The following is an 11,455-nucleotide window of genomic DNA, read 5'->3' on the forward strand; positions in this document are numbered from 1 at the left end:
TTTTTTTTTTTTTGAAATTCATGAGTGAATTTTTTAAATTTTTTCCATCTAATGATATGATCATGTAGTTTTTCTTATTCAGTCCATTAATATGATGAAATATATGGATTGATTTATAAATATTGAAACAGCTTTACATTTCTGAAATGAACCCCACTTGATAGGGATGTATTATCCTTTTCATATGTTGCTGAATTTCACTTGCTAATATTTCCTTAAAGATTTTTATGTCTATGATCGTGGGAGTTATTGGTGTCTAATTTTCTTTTCTTGTAATGTCTTTAATGTCTTGTAATGTCTCCTGCAGTGTGGGAAGGAGGCTCTAAGCTTTAACATATGCTGTTTTATGCTTGTGGTTTACATCAGCTTATATAAAGGTTTATTTTAAAAAGGAGTCAAGATTTTAAGACCTAGGCCTTATATTAATGGTATTTCCACCTCAGCCACCTTAAGCAAAAGCAATTTCCTTTTTTATTTAATAATATTTTATTGTTTTTAAGGTGAAAGTTTACACAGAAAATTAGGTCCCTATTTAACAATTTCTACACAAATTATTCAGTGATATTGGTTACATTTTTCACAACGTGTCATCATTCTCATTCATTCTGTTCCAGTTGTTGCATTTCCAGTACTCTAGTTTGCCTACCACTTTACCTTCTCATTTTTGCTTTAGAGTAATTTTTTGACCATTTGGTCTCCTATAGATGATTTTTTTAAAGGAGCTTATTACTCATGTGTGATATTCTGTATTTTATGAACAAATTTATTATTTAGCTAAAAGGTGACCTCAAGGGATAATTTTGGCTTAAGGTTTAAAGAGTATCTCAGGGCAATAGTCTCAGGGAGTCCTCTAGTCTCAACCAGTCAAGTAAGTACGGACTTTTTAACAATTTAAGTTCTGTTCCACATTTTTCTCCCATTCTGTCAGGATCCAACTATTATGGCCCTGAATCAGAATAGTCAGTACTGGTAGCAGGGCACCATCTTGTTCTGCTGGTCTCAGGGTTCATGTAGACTATTAATCCTGTAAACTACTTTCTTCTTTGAGTCTTTGGGTTACTTCTTTCTCTTTTGTTCTGGATGAGTAGAGATCAATAGTTGTATCTCGGATGGCCACTTGCAAGCTTTAAGTCCTCAGATCCTACTCACCACATTGGGATTTAGAACATACACTTTATAAACTATATTATGCCAATTAACTGAGTTGTCCCACGAGACTATGGCCCTAAGCCTTCAAACCCAGAAAACCAGTACCACAAGGTGTTTGTTACGTCTAAGAAGTTTCCCTGTGTCTCCTGTGTAGTTTCTTTTATATATGTATATACATGCACTCACACACATACTTGTATGTACATATGCCTATAGCTACATCTATCTTGCACACATATGTACCCGCATATTCTACCCATACACAGATATTCCTATATACATATTTGTGTAACTACGCATATACTTTTTGGTTGTTGTTGCTGTTGCAAAATTTTACATGTCATATCTTTTACCTAAAATATCCTTTTCTCTTATGCACTTCTTAGTGACATCATTTTCCTTGGTTAAGCTATGTTCACTATACCCATGTTCGATGCTACATTTTCCATCACCAAAAACAGCAAGTGTCTACTTTCTCAAGAGTACCTCCCCCATGCACCTCTGGTAACCACCAATGAATGTTGATTTCTGTATGTATATCTATTTTTGTATTTTTATAAAAGTGCAATAATACAATATTTGTCCTTCCGTGATTGACTTATTTCACTAAGCATAATGGCCTCCAGATTCATCCACACTATAAGATATTTCAAGGACTCATCGCTATTATTTTCAGCTGCGTAGTATTCTATTGCATGTGAATACAGTAAAACCTGTGAAAGCCTGAAACTGTGTAAGGCGGAACAAATTGAAACATCTTTTTATTTTTATTTTATTTGGTTGTTTTTGCTGAGAATATACATAGCAAAAACATGAACCAATTCAACTTTTTCTACGTGTACAATTTAATGACATTGATTACATTCTTTAAGTTGTGCAGCCATTCTCACCCTCCTTTTCTGAGTTGTTCCTCCCCAATTAACATAAACTCACTGACCCCTAAGGTTCCTATCTAATCTTTTCAGTTGCTGTTGTCACTTTGATCCCAAATATGGGATCTTAAAGGCTCAAAGTAGACATTTTTTACTAGCTAAGCTAAACTCTTGTTTGGTTTTAAGAAGACTTCGGGGGATATTTTTGGTTTAAATTTTTTTTTTAAAGAAAAATTTCCATTTATTTTTTAGAATAAAGATTTAGTACAGGAATACAGCCCAAAACCAACAGAAAAAATAGATTTGCCCTGTCATTTCCCTAAGAAAGCACTGCAGTTACCCAGGGGAAAAAGAAAAAAAAGCAATCCTCTCTGAGTTCTAGGCTTCACGAAAGGACCACATGTTATATTATGTACATCGATTTGATGTGCAAGTGTGCAATAAATATATACACATACATTGCTATCTGCTTTATGTCATTCTAGAGGACTCATAACTGATGAAGCTGGGCTTCAGAAATGTGACAAGGCCAGACAGTGACACGGAAAGGAAAGGATACAATGGTCTGCAGACCAATAGAATAATAATGCTTCACTAGGTAATTATTTTAACTTTGGAACAGACTAAAAAAGTTGTTTTGAAATAAATGGTACTTGTAAGGGTTGCTTACTGTAATACTTGTTAGATGTTATTAGTCAGTTTTTTTTATATTAGCACTGACCTGAAATATATCGTAGTAACACAACTCCCACTGCCCTAGAATTCCTCTAAATGGCCAGCAAGATCTTTCCAGTATCTCTGTAAGCATTTGAAGAGCTGTGCTGCTGAGCCTTTTAAAAGATAACTAGCTTACAACCACTTTCTCCTTACGTGGCTACATCAGTCACTTGTGGTCCCAATAATGTATAAAAGAGGATATAAGCTGCTGAAGACTTCACAGAAGAAACGGAGATGTCAGAAACTTCATGATCATCAAATTTAAACTAGTGCTGTCTTGCTGCATTTTTACAATAGGTGGTGTAGTGGCCTTCATCCAGACCACTGTAGTGATTGGAAACAGAAAACAAGTTGTATTTCTTCAAGTTGTTCTTTGGACCAATAACATACTGTGACAAGTCAAGATTTTCTAATGGGAAGTCCACAGATGTCTGTAATTTTTGCTTCCACCTCCCATCATAGGAAAAACGTTTCAGATGCACTAAAAGCACAGGTGCCAACTTCCATATTTCTATCTTTTTTAGAGAATCCCATTGGGCTCTGCAATGACTGCAGTAAAATCTGTTGTTATCTGTGAGTTTTTCTTCTTTAGAAAACAATCTAAGGCAATCCTGTAGTGTACATTTACTTGTGAACACCAGTGGCAGAAACAAGTACATGAAGGCCTCAAATGTCCTTGACTTTTTGTGACACGTGAGGCACTGCACTGTGGATTTGAACTGACCCTGGAACAGTGCAACAGTGATGGATTCATTGAGCTGCTTGTGTTTCTGCCAAGCGTGCTCTGCTGCTTTAAAGTCGTCAAGAAGATTGTTATTCTCTTCTTTATGTCTCTTTCAATTATCAGCTTTATTTAGATCTTCATGGAGACCATCCATTAGGAATAGAAGCAGTTCTTGTGAATCTTGCTGGTTGTATCCTGCAAACTGGTCATTAATCTTCCCAATGGTGATTTTAAAGTCTTTTGGACTGACATACCTATACTGTCCTGTCCATAAGGCTTTCGTGATTCTCCCAAATTCTTCTGCCACTTCACCTTTATGCCCCAACAAATTGGACCTATTAATATCATTCTGATAATCAGCCAAATGTGGAGCGTTGCACAGGCACTACAGTATTGAGTTCATGTAATAAGTATTCCCTACATTACGAAGTCCATTGAGAGCTGGTCCAGATCCTCCAAAAACAGGATTGAGGTTCCGAATTTGAGAAGCAGAAAGCCTTGAGATTTCAGCTTTAGGGTAACATATTGGCTTGTTTTCCCGATTAACTGCTGGAGTTACAGCTGGCTTCCTCTTCTCTTCCTCTTGAACAGCCTGGGTTATATCTGGGGAGAAGTAGGAGTGCTTCAGCTTGGAAAGCTCCCTATCCCACTCAGCAGGAACCTGTGGCTTCGCTTTATGAGTTGGAGGGGTAGAAGGAGGCGCAGATGAAGGAGCCATTTCCTGTGGATACATATGAACGGTGTTGGTGGGTGAATGATAATAATGAAACGTTCCAGTAATTGGGTCAAGAACCTTGCCCAGCCTGAAGGCAATCCTGCTACAATCCTCCCCATTTCTTCACTTTGCGCTCTTGTCAAAGGTTCTCGTTGAGCTTTACTTCTTTTGGTATCCTCTGTATTCTCTCTAAAAGTTCTGTCTTTAGAATCCCACTTTCTGGTTGTCCTTTAATTTTAACAGGCTTGCCTGAACCTGAATCTTCTATCTGGGGCACATCTCCTGTTGACTTTTTTGACACTTCTGGGGTTGGACACGTTTTCCCTCTGTCTTCCACAGATTTCTTGGGATCGGTAGTTTCATGTTTACTTCTACTTTGTCTTTTTACTCCTTGCTATTTCTTTGCTCCGCTTTCCTGAGGTTTCTTTATCTTCTTCTTTGGTCTGTTCACTTTCTCTCTTTTCCATTTCTTCTTTTGTTTTTTGTTCCTTCTCTGTGATTTCATTTTCTTCATCTTCTGGTTTCTGTCTGGCTTTTTGTTCTTGTTCTTCCCTCCTCAGTTTCTCTTTCTGTTCTTCCTGTTGCCTTTCTCGAAGTTCTTTTTCTTGTTTGCTCTTCTCCATTAGAAGAGCAGTTTCTGCGTGAATATGAGCTTTTTCTTTATTTGTTAAAGTAGCAGCTGTTGGAGCAAATACAGGCTTTGTGGAATGATCAGGAACAACTTTTCCATCCTGAGAAGACTGTTGCTCATGGTCTGTACTTTCAGATTTTATATTATGATTTTCAGATAATTTTAACGTTGGCTTTTTAGTAGGATCAATCTGTGGAACATTCTTTACAATAGGCACTGGCTGAATTGCAGATGAAACATCAGATTTAGAAGTGGCAATTCATTCAGCTGGAGTTGCTATATTAAGTGGTCCCATTCTCTCATCTTGATCCTTTTTCAATTCTATATTTTCATTTACTTGTACAGGAGGAGGCGCCATTTGGGCAGTAGGTTTAGAAGGAACTGGTTTTTCCAGTGAGGGGTAAGTAAAATCCAATGAGATAGCCACCTCTTCATTCTTGCCTCGTGGGGGTGGCATGACTTTAACATTTGTTGTATACTAGGGATAGCAAAGGAGCCAGTTTTCATAGCCTCCCTCTAAAACCAAAGGCTCATTGTGCAGGACAGTTTTACTTTCCCATTCTTAGTGCTTAGTCTCTCTGGTTTAACTTCTGTCTTCTTATTGAGGTCTTTTAGTGAAGAACTGAGATAGAGTTCCTTAAGAACTGAAGTCACAGCAGGCATGATGAATAATCTTTACTGCTCTACTTTCACAATGGATGGTGTAGTTCATTAAAAGTTGTTCTTTCCGTGGTGTCGGGCACACTTCATTAATGCCAGCCTCCTAGCCAAAGGCCCATCTCCCCCAACCCAAGGAAGAATCAGCTTTGCTATCCCAATGGAAGCTCTGGTTTAAATTTTAAAGATTATCTCAGGGCAATAGTTTCAGGGGTTCATCTAACCTCTGTAGCTCCAGAAAGTCTGGATTCCAGAAGAATTTGAAATTCTGTTCTGCATTTTCCCCCTTTTAATCAGGATTCTCCTACAGAATCTTTGATTAAAATGTTCAGTAATGGTAGCTGGGCACCATCTGGTTCTTCTGGTCTCATGGCAAAGGAGGTAGTTGTTCATGGAGGCAATTAGCTACCTATTCCATATCCTCTTCCTATTCCTGACTCTCCTTCTTCCTCTGTTGCTCCAGGTGAATAGAGACCAGTTGTCGTGCCTTGGATGGCCACTTGCAAGCTTTTAAGACCCCAGGCACTAGTAACAAACTAGGAGATAGAACAGAAGCACTAAACATATTATTAGGCCAATTAACTAGGATGTCTAATGAAAACATGACTCTACATCTCCAAACCAAGGAACCAAATCCCATGAGGTTTTTGGTTGTAATAAGCACCTCAACAGCTACTCTTTTGTTGTTGTTGTAAATATAACCAATATAACCATCACACAACTTTTGCAAGTTCAAAATTTTACATATGTACAACTTATTGACAGCAATTAAAACAATCACCTGTGCAACCAGAAACAGGTTTTTAAATGAACCCTTTCTTTGATTTTTCTTCCTTTCTTGTTCTTTGTGAAAATGATCAAGGTTGCTGGAGACTCAATATGCTCCCATTCCAAGGAGTGCTCTGTGGTATTAGCTGGAGTACTCAGAGAGGTTCTCTGAAAAGTATTGCTTGTGTTTTGATAGCAGCTCTGTAGCTGGAAAACAGGACAGTTCAAAACCAGAATGTCAAAGCTGAAAGGAGCTTGAGAAACCTCTTCAGAGAGGCTAGTCATGGTATAAACTGTGAAGCCATGAGAATTAAATGCTGAGATACCTGGGGCTAGGAGGCTATGGAGTCCCTGAGTGGTGTAAACAGTTAATGTGGTCAACTGCTAACCCAAGGGTTGAAGGTTTGAGTGCACCCAGAGGTACCTCGGGAGAAATGTCTAATGATCTAATTCTGAAAACTCTGTCACTGAAAACCATTTGGAGCACTGTTCTACTCTGACAAACATGAGGTCTCCATGAGTTGGAACTGACTTGACGGCAACTGGTTTTTGTTTTTTGGAGGGTGTAATTCACTTGCCCAAGATCAGACAGGTGGGGCAGAACTGGGACTTGAGTCCAGCTCTTCCAAAAGGTGGCAGTGAGTTTCCACACTAGCTTGTGTTTGTATAGTGTGTTACCACTTACCAAGCATTTTCACCCAATCATTTCATTTGATCCTTAAATAATTAAAACCCACAACACATATAGCACAGGTACTCCTACCCCACTTTACTTCATTTTCGACTCCCAGTTCATGTTTCTTCCTTTATGCTTGTCTTTAGAGTGGCTGAGCATAGTATAAAATCATCTCATTCCATACTGGGGATGAAACAGAGAATATGGGAGAGGTCCTAAGATGTTTTTGGACAGCTGATATGGCCTGTTCTTGAATTCCAGCCTCCTGGTGCCCCGTTAGGTTCTCTGTGTGGCACAAATGTTAAACACTGAGCTACTAACCAAGGGTTGATGATTCAAACCCACCTAGAGTCACCTTGGAAAAAAGTCCTGGTGATCTGATTCTGAAAGGTCACGTCCATTGAAAACCCTATGAAGCACTTTTCTACTCTGCAACATGGAGTCACTACAAGTTGGAATTAACAGCAACTGATTTGGTTTTTTGGTGCCCCAATGTCGTGACAACCTCAGTCACATGTGACACAGACATGCCTGGAGCAATGTGTGTACTGGGAATGAGGAGTTTCAGAAACAGGCGTTCTCTCTATCCCTGGGCGTTAGCAACCACACAGAGTGTACCATGTTCTGAATCAGCCACTCATTCTAACTGGCAGTAACACCCTCCCAGCATAAATCAACACAGTCAGTGAGCCATGGAACAAGTCTCAGCTGACCTACTTTCACTGAGGCTGGAGCTGTGATTCCTGAATCTTTGGTTGTGGCTTGCTGGATAAAGTACAATGCATGTAAGGAATTAATTTTTCATCAGCCAAAATCTGCAATCACCTCAGGTTTCATATTTGGGGGAAGTTAAGTACTTGGATGAAAAGACGAAATGGAAATTGAGCATAATTTATCATGAAATAGGCAAGGAAAAAGAAGGACACTTTCAGGCTTTTACTAAAGCACCTGGACTTGATTCAGAAGGCGGAGGGGTGTTGCAGAGGGGAGGGAGGCCAAGGACATGGCTGCTGTTCAAAGAATGCACCTGCAAGCTCTGGGGCACTAATCATTCTCCTCTCTTCCTGTTACATCTGCTGCACAGGCTTACCTCCCCACCTGTTGTAAATAGCTCAGGCCAAGAGGCAGCGAACTGGACAGATCTGTCCATTCTTGGATGACTCATACACTCTGTGAAAAGCACACTATAGGAACTCACTTAAGGGCTTGAATGATTCTAATATTGAATATTGATTGAGAATACTTGAGAAGTTTGCAATCTGTGATAGCAATTCCAGAGATGTGGAAGCTTTACTGGAGTCTGCAGATTGACGGAAGGGGTCTAGTCTTTCCCCAGTGAAATTTCATCCCTCTTATTGATTGACTAAGGTCAATCTCCCGGCACTACCTCTTCTCCGTAGTTCTTTCTAAGGTCAAAAGTGCATCGGCTGGAGGACAAAGAATGCAAGCCTTTGAGTAGTATCCACGTGTGAAGCACCTTCATGATCATGGTACTTCCTGTTTCATCTCTGTTTTCATCACGAAGGAACCGTCATGGAGTAATTTTCTTCCTTTCAAGCACCCCTGAATGAGCCTGGCTTTGCTCTCTCTCGATATGTTGTGGTAGACATGTCAAGTGGACCACTTCCCATGATTTTATAAGTTGTGATCATATGTCTATGTCATACCAATTTGCATTCACCTCCATGGTTAGCATATTCCTGGTGCAAGGTGTGTGTTCACTGAATGCTTGTTGAGAACAAAATCTGTTAGGTATAAAAGGTTTAACATCAAATCATTTTGGGGAGTTAACAATGTGTACTAATGATACAGAATGATTACCTTGAAAATAAGAAGGGCCTTAATATTTTCGCAAGTCAAGGGCAAAACATGGTCCAGAATATGCCAGTGAGGTATGGCAGCAGCATCACTATTTTGCCAGGAGCTGTCCTGCTTGATCTTCTGTATTCAGGCAGTTGGAGGAGCTTGGCCATTACACAAGGACTCATGGCCAAGAGGAACATTTGCTTGGTCTTCTGACTTGTACATTTCAGTGTTCTAGACTCTTACATTTTTCTTTACACTGTCTGTCTACACCTTTTAAATGATGATTTTGGATTTAATCTTTTACTTTCCACATAATGTAAGTTGGTGTGGTTCAAAAGTTTATCATCTTTTTATCTCATTCAGAAGTAGAGTAAATATTCCTTCCTAACCTGTCACTTTGTGTCTTAGGCTGGGTTCTCTAGAGAAGCAAAACCAGTAAAGCATATAAATATATATAGAGAGATTTATATCAATAAAATAGCTCACGCAATTGTAGAGGCTAAAATGTCCCAAGTCCACAGATCAGGGTAGAGGCCTCTCCCAGTTCACGTAGCCACAGAAGCTGGTGAACCCAAGGTTGGCAGGTCGGAGAGGGGCTCCCACTCACAGGCTGTGAAGGTCAATGAATTCCAAGATCAGCAGACAAGACCGCAAGGTTTCTCCTGATTCACGTAGCTGCCGGGGCTGGCAAATCCAAGGTCAGCAGGTCGGAGGACCAGACTCTTGCTTGCAGGCTGAGAAGTTTGATGAATTCCAAGATCAACAGGTAAGCTGCTAGCTCAAGTCCCACGAACCAGAGATGAGACAACAAGAGGCAGCTGCTGAGTCTGGAACAAGCCAAAAACCTTGGCAAGGCGAGCAGGCAGAAAGTAACTGGCAGAAGGCAGAGAGATGAAACTGAGAGGGCGGTGAGCTGCCACAGGCCCCGCCTCCACCAGTACCACTCAGCAGATTCCATCATGGGGGTGATCACAGATCAGATTTCAACAGGGAAGTGATCACAACATTATACAACTGCTAAAACACTGAGAATAATGGCCTAGCTAAGTTGACATGCAATCTTAACCACCACAGTCCACCCCTTGTCAACTTGACACCTGTACACATCTCCTGAAACCATACATAATCTCTGAATAAAGATGATTACAAAGTCATACTTGTGCCTAACATGATACAATTAACATGCGTATAATTGAAAATGCACTAGCCCTGTTTACATCTTATATTTTATAAGTGAAAGAAACAAAAATATTAGATGCACACATACAAAATAGAAATACTCATAGCAATTACAGTCCCCATTTCTGCAACTGGTCACGTGGCCGTAATTGGTATTTAAAATTACTTTCTTCCACCACCCATTCTGTATTCCCTTTGCCCTCAGCAAGCACCTCAGCTGGTCATGGTTCTTTGCCTGATGGGGTGACCCAAACCTTCATTCCTGAAGGTTCTGGGTCATTAGTAGTCATGTCGGAATTAGGTTGCTGTAGTTTTCCATTGACTATAATCACAGGGCACGGTAGTACTAAGAGATGCCCTAACGAATCTCCTGCATTCCAGACATACTCTTCTTTACCTCCATTATGTAATATCAATCTGATTTCCTCTTGGTAATCAGGATCAATCACACCAGCCAGTATGGTAACTCCCTTCTTTGCCTGTTGATCCAGAGGCATAAGGAGCCCAAAGTGGCCAGGTGGCATTCTTAACTTCCGGTTCAATCGAATCAGTGATGTGTCTCCAGGTGGGAGCATTCCTCCCTTTGGAACTAAGACCTCTAGGCCTGCAGAGCATAAAATCAAGGCGACAGGAAGCAAAAATCTTGCAAGTGGGTCACTAGGGGTAATAATGAGTGGTGCTACTCCCATTTCCACCCCTTGATTCCTGGACCCGTGAATCCTGGCTATGGGAGAAACAGCACCATATATTGGATGCTGGTTTAAAGCATATACAGCCTCCTGGAGAACATTGCCCCAACCCTGCAAGGTATTGTCACCTAGCTGTCTTTACAAGGCCATTCCATTATTCTATCAAGCCAGCTGCTTCAGAATGATGGGGAACATGGTAAGACCAGTGAATTCCATGAGCATGGGCCCACTGCTGCACTTCATTTGCTGTGAAGTGAGTCCCTTCATTTGAGGCAATGCAGTGTGGGATACCATGATGGTGGATAAGGGATTCTGTAAGTCCATGGATGGTAGTTTTGGCAAAAGCATTGCATGCAAGGAAGGCAAATCCATATCCATAGTAAGTGTCCATTCCAGTAAGGACAAAATGCTGCCCTTTCCATGATGGAAGTGGTCCAATGTAATCAACTTGCCACCAGGTTGCTGGCTGATCACCTCAAGGAATACTGCCATATCAGGGACTCAGTGTTGGTCTCTGCTGCTGGCAGATTAGGCACTCAGCAGTGGCTGTAGCCAAGTCAGCCTTGGTGAGTGGAAGTCCATGCTGCTGGTCCCATGCATAACCTCCATCCCTGCCACCATGGCCACTTTGTTCATGAGCCCAATGAGCAATGATGGGCATAGCTGGGGAAAGAGGATGACTGGTTTCCACAGAATGCGTCATCCTATCCACTTGATTGTTAAAATCATCTTCTGCTGAGGTCACCCTTTGGTGAGCATTCACATGATACACAAATATCTTCACTTCTTTGGCCCATTCAGAGAGGTCTATCCACGTACCTCTTCCTCATAAATCCTTGTCTCCAATTTTCCAATCATGTTCCTTCCAAGTC

At 40.6% G+C, this 11,455-nt stretch overlaps 1 pseudogene; it reads right to left on the reverse strand.

Moving 5' to 3' along the window:
• Positions 1 to 2,887: 2,887 nt before the first annotated feature.
• On the reverse strand, positions 2,888 to 6,925 carry LOC101347943 (ubiquitin carboxyl-terminal hydrolase 8-like; annotated as a pseudogene).
• Positions 6,926 to 11,455: the final 4,530 nt, after the last annotated feature.

Source organism: Trichechus manatus, unplaced genomic scaffold (assembly GCF_000243295.1).
Source record: "Trichechus manatus latirostris isolate Lorelei unplaced genomic scaffold, TriManLat1.0 scaffold00120, whole genome shotgun sequence".
In the NCBI taxonomy this organism is placed as follows: Eukaryota; Metazoa; Chordata; class Mammalia; order Sirenia; family Trichechidae; genus Trichechus; species Trichechus manatus.